At 33.4% G+C, this 17137-nt stretch overlaps 1 pseudogene; it reads left to right on the plus strand.

Moving 5' to 3' along the window:
• The first annotated feature begins 2626 nt into the window (after positions 1-2626).
• On the plus strand, positions 2627-16826 carry LOC139898680 (cycloartenol Synthase-like; annotated as a pseudogene).
• The last annotated feature ends 311 nt before the right edge of the window (positions 16827-17137 follow it).

Raw genomic sequence — 17137 nt, forward strand, 5'->3', positions numbered from 1 at the left:
ACTTTGAAATTCTACCAATGAACACCGTAGATTTTTTGGAGAAATTGTTCTAGTTTGAAGTGTTTTGTTTAGGTGTAGTAAATTGTTATTGAAATTTGAGATTAATTGGTATGTTGTTTGGAAAGGTAGGCTGGAATTGAGGCATAGTGACGATGAAGGTGATTGAAAATGGTGGAAATTTGAATTTTCTGATGAGTGCCATTAGGCATTATTTACGAGATTGAGAGCGTTTTTGAAATTCTTATTCAAAAGTCATTTAACATTGAAGTGAGGATTGGGGAAGCACAATGGATCATTTATTTAATTATTTTCTTTAATTATTCTCTTATTTCCATTCCTTCCCATTCATTCCCATCTCTTTCCACCTAAAAAAAAACTCGAGAACACAACGTTAGTTATTTGGTATATGAAAAATGGGCTTAAAAATCTACATATCACATTTTGTTGACACTATTCTATCCATAGGTCACAACAATAATTGTTTGATAAACTCAATTAATTTTGCACGATTATTTTACACACTCGTGCAACGCACAACTCTAAAACCTAATATATATATATATATATATATATATATATATATATATATATATATATATATATATATATAGGGGCAGGATCAATGGGGAAGTAACCAATCGGGGGGAAGTAGGGGGAAGCAAAATTTTTTTTTTCGTTTTTTTCGAAATTTTTTTTCCGGCATCAAGATCACACGAAAATATGAACATTTAGAAGAGACACTTCGTGACGAATGTTATTATTTAGGCGGGAAAACGATTGACAAAAATAACATTCAAGATAATATTGTTCGTGAAGAATATGAACGTTTTTTTCATGTTTTGTGAAGTAAAATTTAGGCCGATTTAGAGTTTAGGGTTTAGGGTTTGGTGTTTTGGGTTTATTCCATAAACCCAAAACACCAAACTCTAAACCCTAAACCCTAAACCTTAAACTCTAAACCGTTCGTGTTAAAAACTCAATCTAAATACTAAATCTAAACCCTAAATCTAAACCCTAAACCCTAAATTTCTAAACCTTAATATCTAAACCCTATAAACCCTAATATCTAAACCTTAATATCTAAAGCCCAATAGCTAAAACCTCAACATACGCTCGAAAAACACGATAATTGTTATATATTACTTCTTCGAACGTTTTCCCACCTAAATAAAAACATTTATCACAAAGTGTCTCTACTAAATGTTCATATTTTCATCTCATCTATAATGTTCGTGAACAAAGTTTTTTCAAAAAACGAAAAAAAAAAGTTTTTGCTTCCCCCCGTTTCCCCCCGATTGGTTACTTCCCCATTGATCCTACCCCTATATATATATATATATATATATATATATATATATATATATATATATATATATATATATATATATATATAGGGGCATGATCAATGGGGAAGTAACCAATCGGGGGGAAGCAGAATTTTTTTTTTTTCGTTTTTTTTGAATTTTTTTTTTCCGGCATCAAGATCACACGAAAATATGAACATTTAGAAGAGACACTTCGTGATGAATGTTATTATTTAGGCGGGAAAACGATCGACAAAAATAACATTCAAGATAATATTGTTCGTGAAGAATATGAACATTTTTTTTTCATGTTTTGTGAAGTAAAATTTAGCCCGATTTAGAGTTTAGGGTTTAGGGTTTGGTGTTTTGGGTTTATGCCGTTCGTGTTAAAAACTCAATCTAAATCCTAAATCTAAACCCTAAATCTAAACCCTAAACCCTAATATCTAAAACCTATAAACCCTAATATCTAAACCCTAATATCTAAACCCCAATAGTTAAAACCTCAAAATACGCTCGAAAAACACGATTATTGTTATATATTACCTTTTCGAGCGTTTTTCCGCCAAAATAAAACATTTATCACAAAGTTTCTCTACTAAATGTTCATATTTTCATCTCATCTATAATGTTCGTGAACAAAGCTTTTTCAAAAAACGAAAAAAAAAACTTTTTGCTTCCCCCCGCTTCCCCCCGATTGGTTACATATATATATATATATATATTCATGTGCATTTATGTGACATTTATATATATTCTATTAAAAGATGTGACATTTATGTGCATTTAATTCAATGTTTTTCTACTTTCTAATTAAAATATCCATTATTTATTAGTAATTCTTAATTACAAATTAAATAAAATTAAATATGCATATATCTATCATAAACAACCAATTCAACATAACTTAGTAGTTCATGTATTTCAAATTATTTTACACAGACGAAGAATTATTTTAAGAAAATTGTAACAGACACAAGTCCAATTTCAACCTGTTTTCTGGTGTGATTCTTTTACATTACATTTATGCTTTATCTGATTACTATCCGTTTGCTTAATCTAATGATTAATGTATTCAGTTTCATTTCAATTTCCGCTTGGACCAATTTTCCAACCCGAACTGACCGATTGAACCCGTTAAAATTTTTGACTTGTTTGACCAATGACCTGTTTTGATTCAAAACCTTTTTTACCTATTATCCAACCTGTTTGAATTTGTGCATTATGTCTATTTTCTGTTTTAGTTGTGCATGTAACTGAATAGTTCTAGTTTTTTTACGATTATGAAACTGATATATCTAAAATTGATAGTGAAGTGAAGAATGTGGAAATTGAAGATCGCGGAGGGAGGCAACCCGTGGCTCCGGTCAAACAATGATCACGTTGGCCGACAATTTTGGGAGTTTGATTCAACGGCAGGGTCCCTTGATGAACTTGGTGATATCGAAAAACTTCGGCAAACGTTTCATGAAAATCGGTTTGAAAAGAAACATAGCTCAGATCTGCTTATGCGTAGTCAGGTACATTTTTAACATTATTTTTAACGCCATATATGTAATGTTGAGTTATTTTGATGATGGTGTGATTAACATTTCTTTTCTTGTCTAATTGTTGTACAAGGGTTTATCTGAAGCATATATACATCTATATGTATGTGCAATGTACATATTGTAAAACAAACCTAATTTGTGTATCACTTTCTTTGGTTCATAATGTTAGACGGATATTATGGTTATGTTAATTAGTTATGTTAATTATGGGCTATAGGTTATGTTGTCTATTGGGATTCCATATCATTTATGTTACCATGTTAAAAGGTATAATAGATAAAGGATAATTGATATATTATTGTCTTGCTCAACAAAGATACATTAGGCATATATATACAACGAATGCTGTACATCAAGAGACCATGGACATAAATGATATGGAATCCCAATAGACAACATAACCTATAGCCCATAATTAACATAACTAATTAACATAACCATAATATCCGTCTAACACATAAGTGTCACTTCCATGTTCTGTTTTATTTCTTTTGTTTGTTTTACATGAACTAGACCCTACGAACATAGACAGACACAAGTTGTGTATGTAGTACACGTTGTTCATAATTAGTGTTTGTTACATGTATGTGGTAATTGCGTTTTTATCTCAGGTTAGCAACAAAATCAGAGTTGTTCTGCATATCCTTAACTGCTAATGAGTGTTGTAATCCATTTTACGTTGTGTTAATGACAGAAAGAAATACAGAAATTGAATAGTTTTATTATTATAACTGAAGCTTTGCCTGTTGTTGCTTCTTCTAAGGTATCCTTTGACATCTGATTCTATTTGACATTCTAATTTTGACTAGTTTGCAAAGGAGAAAACGCTCCCTGTTTTTCCATCAAAAGTAAATATAAAAGATGTTGAAGATATTACAGAGGATAAAGTAAGAGATGTATTAAGAGGAGCAATTGGTTTCTATTCAACCCTCCAGGCAGATGATGGACATTGGCCAGGAGACTATGGAGGCCCTATGTTTTTGTTGCCTGGTTTGGTCAGTACTTAGTATCATCTTCCTTCCTTCCTTCAACGTGTTGTAGTTGTGTTTTTTTTTTTTACTGCAGTTTCTTCTTAAGTTAATAAATAAATAAAATGGAGTATATCCATTTGTATGAGTTACCATCTATCTATTAGAATATAATAGAGGGCCTTTTTGTTTTATATTTTGGTAAATAAATACTGATAGTACGTACACGTTAATAATTTTATTGTGTCAGGTTATTACTCTAACTATTACTGGGGCACTGAATGCTGTGTTATCCAAGGAACATAAATGGGAGATGTGGCGTTACCTCTACAATCATCAGGCATGCATCTGAAGCTTCTTAATTTTTCTTTGTTTTCATATATGGCAAACATATTCTCAACTTCATTGTAAAGGAGGGAGTTTTTGTTATGTTTCAAACATCATTGAAATTATTATTATATTTAACATTTTTTGTATGTATGTACAGAATATGGATGGTGGATGGGGCCTACACATCGAGGGTCATAGCACCATGTTTGGTAGTGTGTTGAACTATGTTACTTTAAGATTGCTTGGTGAAGGAGCTAATGATGGAGGAGGAGAAGGTGGTGCGATGGAGAAAGGGCGCAAGTGGATTTTGGACCATGGTGGTGCTACTTGCATAACATCCTGGGGAAAATTCTGGCTTTCAGTATTGCTTGCAACTTTCCCTTGATCTTTTTTTTTTTATATATATGATTTTGTGTTACCTATTATTATATTATAATTATTATATATTAGGCTTATATGTTGCTAATATATATAAAACAGGTACTTGGTGTATTTGAGTGGTCTGGAAATAATCCATTGCCTCCTGAGATGTGGATCCTTCCATATTTTCTTCCGGTGCATCCAGGTGAGTGGCGCCTTTGTTTTATGCAATAATTATTTTTATTCAGTAAAGCAAACCTGCATCTAACCTCATTAGTTTGAGTTAGTTGCCTATAATTCACCTCATAGTAAAATGTTGAGCTATAGTTTGACCCGGACATTTGATTTCAGGTAGGATGTGGTGTCACTGTAGAATGGTGTACCTGCCTATGTCATATTTATATGGGAAGAGGTTTGTTGGACCAATCACATCCACGGTTATGGCGTTAAGAAAGGAGCTGTTTACTGTTTCTTATCATGATATAGATTGGAATATTGCACGAAACCTTTCTGCAAAGGTTTGTATACCTTGTGTTCCACTCCACTTATATGCTGCTCCCAATTTTATTTTATCTGATACATACATGGGTTTTTTTTTTTTTTGAATACATCAATATCTATCTGGTTCAGAATAACACATTCTACAGACTGATTTATGGACTTATGGCCTGGTTACTTGTTTTCAGGGAACTGAAAATTTAAATATAATTCATTTTAATAAAAATAGAATTATTGAAATAAAAATAATTATTTATTGTGAGAACATGTCCTCACAATACATCTGGTCAAAAAAAATTCAACGTTTCTCTATTTTTTGTTCTTTGACTGTAAAAAGAAAATCAAAAATAAAATAAATAACATATATTGTGAGGACTTGTCCTCACAATAGTGTTAGTCAAATTAGAAATTCAATTCAGACCCACATTTTTGTCCTTTAGCTACCCTTTTGTGAGAACATAAGTGTCCTCCCAATAAGTGTTCTCACAAAAAGTCTCTTTTCTAGTAGTGCACGTCCAAAATGTAATTATTCTAAATTTTTAATCTCTACTTCATTCAGGTGTTAAATATGCTGTGTTGCTGGGTTGAAGATCCAAATTCAGAGGCTTTCAAGTTGCACCTCCCAAGAATACATGATTATTTGTGGCTTGCTGAAGATGGCATGAAAATGAAGGTATTCAGATGACTTTTACATCGCACCATCATCTGTGTGACGTTCAATTTCTGAAATAATAATAATAATAATAATAATTACCTACCTAATAATGCAGGGTTATAATGGTAGTCAATTATGGGATACTGCATTCGCTGTGCAAGCAATCATTTCAACAAACCTCATTCAAGAGTTTGGTAATACACTGAGGAAAGGACACATGTTCATAAACAAGTCACAGGTGCTCACACTTTCACTTCACTTAGTAGTAAACTTATATGTTCCTTTAAAGGTCACATCACCTTTAGATTCAATCTCCCTATCTAGCTTCTATTTAATTGCTCTCTCTCTCTCTCTCTCTCTCTCTCTCTGTTTTTTTTTTTTAAATAATAATTAAAGGTGGTAGATAACTGCACTGGCGATCTTGATTATTGGTATCGTCATATTTCGAAAGGTGCTTGGCCTTTCTCAACTGCAGATCACGGGTGGCCCATTTCTGATTGTACTGCAGAAGGCTTAAAGGTTACTACTATTTTTTTTAGGTAAAGGGTATACACCCGGTAAATTATATATATCAAAAAATATTACATGAGAAACGGTTGATGCAAACAAAGCACACAACCAGCAAGTCAAAAAACTAGCCAATCAAACAAGGAAGACAAAAGCAAAAACTATATTTTCCACTTCATCTTCACCTCCAACACATGTTGTGAGTTTTTGAACCTCAAAGACATTAACTTCAGTCTCACTGTGTTGTAAATGTCTTTATAAACTTGCTCTGCTTTGCGTTTTGTTCGGTTGAACAAACACCGATTTCGTTCTTGCCATATGTAGTAGATGGTAGCGGCAAATAATAGTTTAGAGACTACGACTCTAGCCACCCGCGTATGAGAAATCGGACTGATCTTATGTATAACCTCTTTCCAGTTATCCCCTAGAGATCGTAAGGGCATCAAACCTTGAACCTGATTCCACACTTGCTTAGAATACGTACATTCAAAGAATAAATGATTGTGGGAGTCTTGTTGGTTACCACACAACGAGCATGACAAATTAACATTCTGATTAGCGCATATATCCCATACTCTAATCTTATCTTGAGTTTTCAGCTTTTCACCCACCATTAACCAAACAATAAAAGCATGACGCGGTATGCATTGTGAGAACCACACTACCGAATGCCATCTTACTTTTGTTGCACGTGGTCTGAATGTTTCCCATGCTTCCTTAGTCGAGAAATCAACCAAATTTCCATCAGATTGTCGCCAACACATAACATCAGACTTTGATAAATCAGGAGGCCTAACATTCATGAGCATTGGAAATTTATCGATCCATGGATCCGGCCATTGCCATCCAGCATTAAAGATCAAATCTGCCACCTTTGTGTCGTCCGAATAGCCAGCGCTAGTAACGTATCTATGAGTAATATGCTCACTAAGTGGCCCATAATCAGTCCATGTATCATGCCACGCTGAAGTTACATTTCCATCACCAACTTTATGGATGATAAACGGCCTTACTATACTTCTCATTTGCAGCATCTTACGCCACCCATAACTTGCTGAACTAGAAGCGTCTACCTTCCAAAAATTATGTTTATTAAGTCTATAAGTATGGATCCATTTTACCCACATAGATTGTTTATGATTTAATAAACACCATATATGATAAGACATTAAAGCCAAGTTCCATGCTTTTAGACTTTTGATTCCAAGACCACCCTCTTCTTTAGGAAGACAAACATTCTTCCAACTAACCTTAGCCTTTCCTCTCTTCAAATCTCCTTTGCACCAAAGAAATCCACGTACTGATTTCTCAATATCATGGATAATAGCATCAGGAAGTACAAAAACAGATGACCAGTAAACCTGCATAGGGGATAGAACCGAGTTTATCAGCTGAAGTCTATCCGCATATGACAAAAACTTGTTTTTCCAATCTTGAATTTTAATTTTAATCCGGTCAACCAAGCTTTTACAATCTTTGTAGTAGAGACGGGACGAGATCAAAGGCACACCCAAGTAACGTACCGGTAACACTCCTTCCTCAAACGACATTAAGGATAGAATCACATTCTTTAAGCTTATAGAGACATTGGAGAAAAAAGCCGTACTTTTTGGAAGGCTAGGCGTCAAGCCCGAGCATGCTTTAAATTCGGCCAAAGCATCAGATAAAGGCTTAACAGATCCAACACTCGCATGGGCAAAAAGAAAGAGATCATCTGCAAAGCAAATGTTCACAATTTCTTGCAAAGCAAAGGTTACTACTATTGTTTATTATTATTATTATTATTATATTCTTCAAGTTATCCATCTTATTAGTTATTAATTAATTAATACCTCCTGTTTTGTTTGTTATTTAACACGATTAATATTATATTAGGCTGCACTCCTGCTTTCGAAATTGCCCTCAGAAATTGTTGATGAACCAATGGATGAAAATCGATTATATGATTCTGTCAATGTTATTTTATCTTTACAGGTAATGTTTGTTGGGTGTTGTAATCATCCTCCTATCACATCACATTTATAATAAAATAATCTGTTAATTGTTTTTTGCTCATTGATGTGAATGTTTAATCATTAATAATTGCAGAATGGTAATGGTGGTTTTGCATCATATGAACTTACAAGATCCTACGGTTGGTTAGAGGTAGGTATCCTTTCGATCAGTTGCTATTTCACGATTGACTGTTTCTGGCGGATTCTCTTCCTGTATATTATATATATATATATATATATATATATATATATATATATATATATATATATATATATATATATATATATATATATATATATATATATATATTTTTTTTAAAGTGTGGCAAAATGTATCATTAAACATGTACTCTGACTTTCAGTTGCTCAATCCTGCTGAAACTTTTGGTGACATCATTATCGACTACCCGTAAGATATCATCATGACCTATTTTTTTTTATTTCTTTTTTAAATTTTCATTAAGTTGTGGATCTTGTGCTTGTTTGTTTACCAACAACGGGTGTGGTATTTTTCAGATATGTAGAGTGTACTTCGGCTGCCATTCAAGCTCTGGTGGCATTCCAAAAATTGTACCCTGGTCATAGGAGACAAGAAATACAAGCTTGTATTAATAAAGCTGCTGCATTCCTTGAAACAATCCAACAACCAGATGGTTCATGGTTTGTTTTGTTCTTTTTTTCGAACCATAATTAATTTGCAATGACATACATACATGGTCCTATATATATGTATGTATGTAATCATACTAAATTTGAGGTGAACATTGATTGATCAGGTATGGTTCATGGGCGGTTTGTTACACCTATGGGACATGGTTTGGAATAAAAGGGTTAGTGGCTGCTGGAAAAAACTACTCAAATTGTTGTAGCATTCGCAAGGCTTGTAACTTTTTGTTGTCCAAACAACTTGATTCGGATGGTGGATGGGGAGAGTGCTACCTCTCTTGTCAGGATAAGGTTAAAACTTACTGTAATTAATTTTGGTAAATAACATGTACAGTCTGTGTTGTTTAACTGAATCCCATGTACCAACCAAATCTGATGTTATCAATACAGGTGTATACCAACCTTGAAGGAAATAGTTCTCACGTGGTCAATACGGGATGGGCTATGTTAGCTCTGATTGATGCTGACCAGGTTTGCATCCAAACTAATTTTACTTTATTACTTTACTTGTATTACTAATTACTGCAATCGGCCCCTCACTTTGCCTCAACTTACACAACGACCCCTTAAGTTTACATTTTTATCCCTATATACTAAAAATCATGAAAAATTTTGTAGTTTCAATTGTTTAGCATTGTAGTTTTGACTTTGCGTTCACACTGCAATCGGCCCCTCACCTTTGCCTCAATTTACACAACGACCCTTTAAGTTTACATTTATCCCTATATACTAAAAATCATGAAGAATTTTGCAGTTTCAATTGTTTATCATTGTAGTTTTGACTTTGCGTTCACACTGCAATCGGCCCCTCACTTTGCCTCAACTTACACAACGACCCCTTAAGTGTACATTTTTATCCCTATATACTAAAAATCATGAAGAATTTTGTAGTTTCAATTGTTTAGCATTGTAGTTTTGACTTTGCGTTCACACTGCAATCGGCCCCTCACTTTGTCTCAATTTACACGACGACCCCTTAAGTTTACATTTTCACAGGGTTAAAAAACGTAAATATACAATCTTATTAAAATAAAAGAAACAAATTCCACCCGAATCAACTCAATAAAAAACGTAAATATGCCTCGGTGCGAGTTAAATTTTTCCGAGCCCACCGTTCAACTCAAAAAAATCTTACGAACACAACGGGACTAACTACACGCGAAACGGACACTTAAAAAAACGCTCAATACATCGGACTATATTCAATACATATACACACCTATAATACGCTCCGTTAACTATGAATACGCAACCCAAAGACCCCGCGGCATCGCGCGGGCTCCTTTTTCTAGTTCACACTAAAAAGGACCATACCGGAAAGAAATTTGATACCCTCAAAATTTAGGGAAAAGGAACTTCAATAAAAAGCCTCAACTGCTTTGAAGTCTTTAATTCCAAAAGACAAAATTGCATGGGGGGTCCCTGTGGTATGTTCGAAATAACAAGCGGAGTCCAAAAGCATTTTTTCACCTTAGGGTCACTGTGGTTTGCAATAGTTTCACGAGAGGTCCAATTGCCTAACGTCCGTGTAAATCTAACGGTTAAGTGGTGCACATGACTTGCACACGAGGGTATTTTCGTCAATTTTGTTCCTCTTGTCTTCTAACCCACTCCCTCTTTATTCACCCTCATCTTATTCTATCATCAAATAATAAACCCTAATATAGTTCAATCAACTAACCTCAAAACAAAATCAAATCTAAATCCGAATCAATTAACTAACCTCAATATCACATCCAAACTTCATTTCTTCTTCTTCAATCCCATATTTCTTTAATTCCATTCCACCATAAACAAACCCATCTTAATCTCACTTTATGGCAGTGACAAAAATTAATTTACAATCTCTCTCTTACACAAACAGTTAATTAAAGGTATACGACTAAATCAAGGTATACAAAACAGTAGATTATAACCTTCGTCATAGTTGTCGTGGCAATCATTTGTAATTGTTCAGGCTAAATCCGAATCAATTAACTAACCGTCGCCGCCACCATTTTAATTCACCGCCGCTGCCACCATCATCAGTTTCAGATTTGATTTCGAAAGGTTCAGATCTAATTTCGAAGGGGTTCAAGGGTTTCGATTATTGATTTTGATTCTGGCCAATCTCCTTGACAAGATCTCACTGTACCTACTTTCGATTTCTTTTCCAAATCCCCGATTGAGTTTGATTTCTTTTCCAAATCCGCGTTGCCGCAATCGTTGCTCTTCAGATCAAGGTTGAGGTTAAAGAGACACGATGACAGTTAATTGTGGTTGGAGATACAGATCTATAATTTAAAATGTCTATAAATGAGTTTGGGGATAAAAATGACATGCTCTGTTTATGTTTTAACTATAATGAGAGTGAGGATGGAAATGACATGCTTTGTTTATGTTTTAACTCTGAGTTCTGAACATTTCTTTGATCTTGTAAACAAAAATCAACCACTCATTGCAACTGGGTTTGTTTGTTTTTAAGTGACTATGACATGAAGGAAGAGAAAGATGATGAAATTGTTAGGTTTTAAGGTGGAACAAATTAAGAAAATTTGATATTTTTAATGGAGGGTACAAGTGATATTCCCATGTGATAAAGTTTTTGTTAAGGAAAATATGATATTTTTTAAATATCAAAATTACCCTCATGTGCATAGCATGTGAGGGTATTTAACGGATGAATTTGACAGACGTTGGGCAATTGGACCCCCCGTGAAACTATTGCAAACCACAGTAACCCCCAAAGGTGAAAAATTCTTTTGGACTCCGGTTGTTATTTCGAACATATCACAGGAACCCCCCGTGCAATTTTGTCATTCCAAAACAATATGGGTTTGTGTTTCGAAACTAAAATAACATTGTTATCCATGGTGCATCTAATAATTGTTTTTTAAGATATAAACCATATGAACCATCAATGAGATTTTTATTTAATTTATTCAAAGATAAAATCATGCACTCATGTAAAACCATACTTCGTATGTATTACGGAGTAATTAAAAAGTGGTGTGTGGATCGCCGCTTTTATAAAGGTGACATTAATTACTAAAGAAAAATTATATGACGATGTTGTATAGGTAAATACGTAATATTATAATGTTATATATATATATATATATATATATATATATATATATATATATATATATATATATATATATATATATATATATATATATATAGGATCAAGAGGGAAGTAACCAATCGGGGGGAAGCAAAAACTTTTTTTTTTCGTTTTTTGAAAAAACTTTGTTCAGGAACATTATAGATGAGATGAAAATATGAACATTTAATAAAGACACTTTGTGATAAATGTTTTTATTTTGGCGGGAAAACGCTCGAAGAAGTAATATATAACAATTATCGTGTTTTTCGAGCGTATGTTGAGGTTTTAGCTATTAGGGTTTAGATATTAGGGTTTATAGGGTTTAGATATTAGGGTTTAGAAATTTAGGGTTTAGGGTTTAGATTTAGGATTTAGATTGAGTTTTTAACACGAACGGTTTAGAGTTTAGGGTTTAGGGTTTAGGGTTTGGTGTTTTGGTTTTATGGAATAAACCCAAAACACCAAACCCTAAACCCTAAACTCTAAATCGGGCTAAATTTTACTTCACAAAACATGAAAAAAACGTTCATATTCTTCACGAACAATATTATCTTGAATGTTATTTTTGTCGTTCGTTTTCCCGCCTAAATAATAACATTCATCACGAAGTGTCTTTTCTAAATGTTCATATTTTCGTGTGATCTTGATGTCGGAAAGAAAATTCCAAAAAAAAAATGAATTTTTTTTTTACTTCCCCCCGATTGGTTACTTCCCCATTGATCCTGCCCATATATATATATATATATATATATATATATATATATATATATATATATATATATATATAGTGGTATGATCAAGAGGGAAGTAACCAAGCGGGGGGAAGCAAAAAATTTTTTTTTTTCGTTTTCTGAAAAAACTTTGTTCACGAACATTATAGATGGGATGAAAATATGAACATTTAATAAAGACACTTTGTGATAAATATTTTTATTTTGCCGGGAAAACGCTCGAAAAGTAATATATAACAATTATCGTGTTTTTCGAGCGTATGTTGAGGTTTTAGCTATTGGGGTTTAGATATTAGGGTTTATAGGGTTTAGATATTAGGGTTTAGAAATTTAGGGTTTAGGGTTTAGATTTAGGATTTAGATTGAGTTTTTTTAACACGAACGGTTTAGAGTTTAGGGTTTAGGGTTTAGGGTTTAGGGTTTAGGGTTTGTGTTCCGGAACTAAAATAACATTTTTATCCACGGTGCATCTAATAATTGTTTTTTAAGATATAAACCATATGAACCGTCAATGAGATTTTTATTTAATTTATTCAAAGATAAAATCATGCACTCATGTAAAACCATACTCCGTATGTATTACGGAGTAATTAAAAAGTGGTGTGAGGATCGCCGCTTTTATAAAGGTGACATTAATTACTGAAGGAAAATTATATGACAATGTTGTATAGGTAAATACGTAATATTATAATGTTATATATATATATATATATATATATATATATATATATATATATATATATATATATATATATATATATATATATATAGTGGTAGGATCAAGAGGGAAGTAACTAATCGGGGGAAAACGGGGAGAAGCAAAAACTTTTTTTTTTCATTTTTTGAAAAAATTTTGTTCACGAACATTATAGATGAGATGAAAATATGAACATTTAATAAAGATACTTTGTGATAAATGTTTTTATTTTGGCGGAAAAACGCTCGAAGAAGTAATATATAACAATTATCGTGTTTTTTGAGCGTATGTTGAGGTTTTAGCTATTAGGGTTTAGATATTAGGGTTTATAGGGTTTAGATATTAGGGTTTAGAAATTTAGGGTTTAGGGTTTAGATTTAGGGTTTAGATTTAGGATTTAGATTGAGTTTTTAACACGAACGATTTTGAGTTTAGGGTTTAGGGTTTGGTGTTTTGAGTTTATGGAATAAACCCAAAACACCAAACCCTAAACCCTAAACCCTAAACTCTAAATCGGGCTAAATTTTACTACACAAAACATGAAAAAAACGTTCATATTCTTCACGAACAATATTATCTTGAATGTTATTTTTGTCGATCGTTTTCCCGCCTAAATAATAACATTAATCACGAAGTGTCTTTTCTAAATGTTCATACTTTCGTGTGATCTTGATGTCGAAAAAAAAAATTCTAAAAAAAAACGAAAAAATAAAATAATTTTGCTTCCCCCCGTTTCCTCCCGATTGATTACTTCCCCATTGATCCTGCCCCTATATATATATATATATATATATATATATATATATATATATATATATATATATATATATCGAGAGAGAGAGAGAAAGAGAGAGAGAGAGATTTAATCAAGAGGGAAGCACTTTTTTGGGGGGAAGTGGGGGGAAATAATTTTTTTTCGTTTTTTGAAAAATTTTGTTCACGAACATTATATATTAGATGAAAATATGAACACTTAAAAAAGACACTTTGTGATGAATGTCATTATTTTGGCGGGAAAACGCTCGAAGAAAAAAAATAAAAACATTCAATGCATTGAATGTTTTGCTGCTTAGTTTTTTTAAGGGGTTAGAAATTAGGGTTTAGAAATTAGGGGGTTATAAATTAGGGTTTAGCTATTAGGGTTTAGAAATTAGGGTTTTGGGTTTAGAAATTAGGGTTTAGGGTTTAGAAATTAGGATTCAGATTGAATATTTTAACACGAACGGTTTAGAGTTTAGGGTTTAGGGTTTTGGGTTGAGGGTTTACGAAGTAAACCCGAAAACCCTAAACCCTAAACCCTAATCCCTAAACTCTAAATCCGTCTAAATTAAAAAAAAAAAAAACACTTCACACAAGATGAAAACAAAACGATGCAAATAAACTCAGCAGCAAAACATTCAATGCATTGAATGTTTTAATTTTTTTATTCGAGCGTTTTCCCGCCAAAATAATAACATTTATCACAAAGTGTCTTTTTTAAATGTTCATATTTTCATCTAATCTATAATGTTCGTGAACAAAATTTTTTCAAAAAATGAAAAAATGAAAAAAAAATAATTTGCTTCCCCCTCCCTCCTAAAAAGTGCTTCCCTCTTGATTATGACCCTATATATACATACATATATATATATATATATATATATATATATATATATATATATATATATATATATATATATATATATATATATATATATATATATATATATATATATATATAGTAGAGGGATCAAATGAGAACTTTTTTGTGTGTGAACCCTGAGAACTAAAAAATATACTGAAATTCGAGCAAAAAAGGGAAATTCGAGCAAAAAAGGGACACGGGCGAACAAAAAAAGAGCAATTCGAGCAAAAGATGGGACAAGGGTGAACAAAAAAGTGATATTCGAACAAAAAAAAGGCGGGCGAACAATTTTGTGTTCTACATTTTTGATAGTCGAACAAAAAAATGTAGAACACACGGGTAGTTGAACAAAAATTTTGATATTCGAACAAAAGTGTGTTCTACATTTTGAAATGCGAACAAAATTTTTTTTTTTTTTTGCTCGACTATGATTTTTTTGTTCGTCCGTGTTTTTCATTTTTGCTCGAAATTCTTTTTTTTTTGTGTAACACCCTAGGCAAATCTCACATCGCCCACGGACATGAGTGATCATGCGATTATAAGGTAATACTCACGCTTAAATGACACAACGCATTTTGGGACCACAGGCAGAGCAGATGTGTGAGTACGCTGCAGTTAAGCGTGCTCGGGCGAGAGCACTACCAGGATGGGTGACCTCCTGGGAAAGTGCTTCTCGTGTGTGGTCGCCAAGAAAAAGCCGTGCGCCTGCGGGCAAAGCGGACAATATTGTGGTCATGTTAAGCTGGGGTGTTACAGAATGGTATCAGAGTCACTCATGTGATGTTGGGGGTGGTGGGGCAAACCTCATCGAGGACGATGAGTCCCTGAGGGGGGGTGAATGTAACACCCTAGGCAAATTCCACATCGCTCACGGACATGAGTGATCATGGGATTATAAGGTAATACTCACGCTTAAATGACACAACGCATTTTGGGACCACAGGCAGAGCAGATGTGTGAGTACGCTGCAGTTAAGCGTGCTCGGGCGAGAGCACTACCAGGATGGGTGACCTCCTGGAAAAGTGCTTCTCGTGTGTGGTCGCCAAGAAAAAGCCGTGCGCCTGCGGGCAAAGCGGACAATATTGTGGTCATGTTAAGCTGGGGTGTTACATTTTGCTCGCCCGTGCACCTTTTTTACTCGAATTTCAGTGTATTTGGAGTGTTTTTGGAGTTCCTGGAGTTCTCACACTAAAAAAGTTCTCACTGGATCCTCTCCCTATATATGGGCAGGATCAATGGGGAAGTAACCAATCGGGGGAAGCGGGGGAAGCAAAAATCTTCTTTTTTTCCCCTTTTTTTGGAATTTTTTTTTCAGGCATCAAGATCACACGAAAATATGAACATTTAAAAAAGACACTTCGTGATGAATGTTATTATTTAGGCGGGAAAACGATCGACAAAAATAACATTCAAGATAATATTGATTGTGAAGAATGTTAACGTTTTTTTTCTTCATATTTTGTGAAGTAAAATTTAGCCCAATTTAGAGTTTAGGGTTTAGGGTTTAGGGTTTAGTGTTTTGGGTTTAGTCCTTAAACCCAAAACCCTAAACTCTAAACCGTTCGTTTTAAAAACTAAATCTAAACCCTAAATCTAAACCCTAAATCTAAACTCCAAATCCTAAATTTCTAAACCCTATAAACGAAAAAAAAACATTTTGTTTCCCCCCGCTTCCCACCGATTAGTTACTTCCCCCTTGATCCTACCTATATATATATATATATATATATATATATATATATATATATATATATATATATTGGTAGGATCAATGGGGAAGTAATCAATTGGGGGAAGCGGGGGGAAGCAAATTTTTTTTTTTCGTTTTTTTCGAATTTATTTTTTCAGGCATAAAGATCACACGAAAATTTGAACATTTAAAAAAGACACTTTGTGATGAATGTTATTATTTAGGCGAAAAAACGATCGACAAAATAATATTGATCGTGAATGCTAATCTTCGAACGTTTTTTTCATGTTTTGTGAAGTACTTTTTGTCAAAATTCAGCTCGATTTAGAGTTTAGGGTTTTGGGTTTAGTCCCTAAACCTAAAACCTTAAACCCTAAACCAGGGTTTAGTGTTTTGGGTTTAGTCCCAAAACCCAAAACCCTAAACTCTAAACCGTTCGTGTTAAAAACTCAATCTAAATCCTAAATCTAAACCC

Source organism: Rutidosis leptorrhynchoides, chromosome 1 (genome assembly GCF_046630445.1).
Source record: "Rutidosis leptorrhynchoides isolate AG116_Rl617_1_P2 chromosome 1, CSIRO_AGI_Rlap_v1, whole genome shotgun sequence".
Classification (NCBI taxonomy): Eukaryota; Viridiplantae; Streptophyta; class Magnoliopsida; order Asterales; family Asteraceae; genus Rutidosis; species Rutidosis leptorrhynchoides.